This window comes from Octopus sinensis, unplaced genomic scaffold (assembly GCF_006345805.1).
Source record: "Octopus sinensis unplaced genomic scaffold, ASM634580v1 Contig05846, whole genome shotgun sequence".
Classification (NCBI taxonomy): Eukaryota; Metazoa; Mollusca; class Cephalopoda; order Octopoda; family Octopodidae; genus Octopus; species Octopus sinensis.
The window spans coordinates 5,001-8,019 of record NW_021828695.1 but is presented as its reverse complement, the minus strand read 5'-3'; the positions used below and the strand labels follow the sequence as shown (position 1 = coordinate 8,019).

The 3,019-nt window shown below is 35.8% G+C and overlaps 1 pseudogene; it reads right to left on the bottom strand.

Moving 5' to 3' along the window:
- Positions 1–1,023: 1,023 nt before the first annotated feature.
- Positions 1,024–1,142, bottom strand: LOC115227628 (annotated as a pseudogene).
- Positions 1,143–3,019: the final 1,877 nt, after the last annotated feature.

Sequence of the window (3,019 nt, the reverse complement as noted above, 5' to 3'; positions counted from 1 at the left end):
CAACTTGTTACTAAACTCTTAATTATATATATATATATATATATATATATATATACCATGTGGCTGGTATGCAAGCCACTTACCACACAGCCACTCCAACGCCTATACATACATATATATATACGTATATATATATATATATATATATATATATATATATATATATTATATATATATCTATATATATATATATTATGTGAAATAGAAAGATGAATAATCTTGTAGTAGATTAATCAAAAGTTTAACCGATACCTTAGTAGCAAAAATCACAGCAGTAACAGCACGGTTGGAGGTACAACCATCTGGCGTTGCAACCGTGCGTTGGTGCGGATAATTGAAATTAAAACATTATTGGTGAATTGAAGAAATGGAGCTGAACGCAGATTGAACAGAAATCGTTTTATTTCATTCTACACGTGTTTCGAAAGGCACAAATTACCAAAATCCGATTGAATAATGAGACCATATTGTGTCTTTCTCTTCAGGAAAAAAAAGGAAATCCTTGGAAAAAACAAAAACAGAACAGAGGCGGAGCAAAAACAAATCGAACTATGCTCCTAAGAGCCCATGGCGCCAGGCAACCGAATGAATCATCGCCGTAAACTGGTTAAAACGGTTGTTGTAAATATACACCCAACCATTGTCGTGCGTTAATTGCTTATCTCAAGCGAGATAATTAACATCAACGCAACCTAATTGTGTTGATTAAAAAAAAACTGTTGTTATAGAGTTAAAAAAAGAAACAGTGTGCCTAATTGTAGCAGCCCAAGATCAAGCAACAAAAAACAAAACAAACAAACAGCTTGAGGGAAAATATATATGGAAAGAAGGTGTCAGAAAAATGTAGAGCCTGTGGAACTTGGAACAAGACAGTGGCACACATTGTGACATAATGCTTCAAGTTGGCACGGGAAAGGTATAAGAAATGAAAGCACGACCAGGTTTTGATTGATCGATTGATTGATTCTAGTTTCAGCTCATGAGCTGTGGCCATGCTGGGGCACCGCCATTAACAATGTGCTATGCTTACTGCACCTAGGTTTCCCAAGCGGTCACCCATCTAAGTACCGACTAGGCTCGACGTTGCTTAACTTCGGTGATCAGACGAGAACGGGTGCTTTCAACGTGATATGGCCGTAATATGGTTGTAAAAGTTTTACACTGGAAACTGTGTCAGAAATGGGGATTTGAAGCTGGAAACACGTGATACAATCATCGAGTCGAAAGCGTACTGTAGTCGGAGAAATGTAAGATTTGGTGTAACTTTTCTATTCAAACGGACAAGAAGTTAAAAAATAATAGACCGAACATAACAGTTATGTTCCATAAAAATATAAATTATATATACATATTCATAATACATTAAAAGTCAGTTTCAATCTTTCTTGCTTGCTTGTAATGTTACTCAGCGAAACTGGCACATAATGGGAAAATACCATGAATTAAGTTTACCCTGAAATGTTAAAACTTCTCGAATGAAACAAGTTTCGCGTAAATCGGTAAAGTTATTTTCAAGATATTAGAGATTTTCAGGATATAAATATCCAAAACGGTGCATAATGGGAAAATGTTCCGAAAATAATCTTCATCCTGAAAGGAAAGAAACTCATAACTTTTTATTAGACAGTGATTTGACAACGAAAAGAAGGAAAAAAAAAGCGATTTTTTTTTACAGTTTCTATTTTCGCTTTTATTAAATACAATATTTTAATCATTTAGAAATATTTTTAAGTGAATGTGATTTCAAAACTGTAAGCTGTTTGTACAGTAAGTATTTATAGTTTAGCTTTCTTTAAACAGACAATATTTTAATGTTTTTTAAAATTATTTTCAAGTATATACTTCCGGTTTCGTTATGGAAAGACGTGCTTTTCGTGCTTCGGAAAAAACCAAAAGGGATTCCCTAAATCGACAAAAAATCTACTGAAACTCAATAAAAAAAAAACAACCCAGTACTTGTTATTTCATAATGATTTACTATAATATTTTGGTAAAAAAAAAAAATGACGCAAGCCAGAGTTATCTTCGAAGAAAGTACGTGGTGATAAATCGTACTTTCATTAGCAGCCGTGTGCCAAGAGTAATCGATTTTTTCTTTGAAATAAAACTTCTTCGTACAAGAACAAGGATTGGAATTTTACCGCTTGAGAATAAGTATCCTATTTATTTTGTTTATTTTGTTTTATCATTGATAATATCGGATGAAAATTTAAGTTAAGATGTATTGTTTGTATCTACATCTGGATGCCCTTCCTAGCGCCAACCACTCCGTGAGTGTAGTGGGTGCTTTTTATGTGCCACCGACACATAATACAAATAAGAAAATGGAGGCACTTTCTGACAGGTTGTGGTGCACCAGAGCACTGTATACAATAATTTCATTATTATTATTATTCTATTTAAAAAATTCACGGTAGCGAATTCGTTACAAAACCTCTTTCTTTTTATTATGGTTTTTTCATTTTATCTTTGTTTTACAGGAGCCCCCTCGCTCTATACCATTCGTTTTTATTTTTCCTTCATATCTTCGTTACCTGCTCCTCCCCTCTCTCTTTCATATCTTCCTCTTCTTCTCGCCTTCCCTTTCATATCTTCCCCCTTTTCCCGCTTCTCTCTCTCTCTCTTCTCTTTGTCTCTCTCTACATCTAGCTCTCTCCTTCTCTCTTTCATACCTTCCTCTTTTCTTTCCTCTCTCTTACTCTGTCTCTCCCTCCCTTTCATATCTTCCTCCTTTTCCCACTTCACTCTCCCTTCCTTTGTCTCTCTCTACATCTATCTCTCCCCCTCTCATCTCACCATCTCCCTCATATATTTCTCCTTTTCCCTCCTCTTCTCACTCGGTCTCTCCCTTTCCCTCACATCCTTCATTCTCTCCTCTCTTTCCCTTACTCTGTCTCTCTTTCTCTTCCACTCTTCTCCCTCCCTCTGTCTCGCTATCGCTCCATACTCTCTCTCTCTTTCCCTCTCCCTACCTCTGTCTTTCTTCCTTTCTACCTCCCTCTGTCTCTCACTTCCTCTC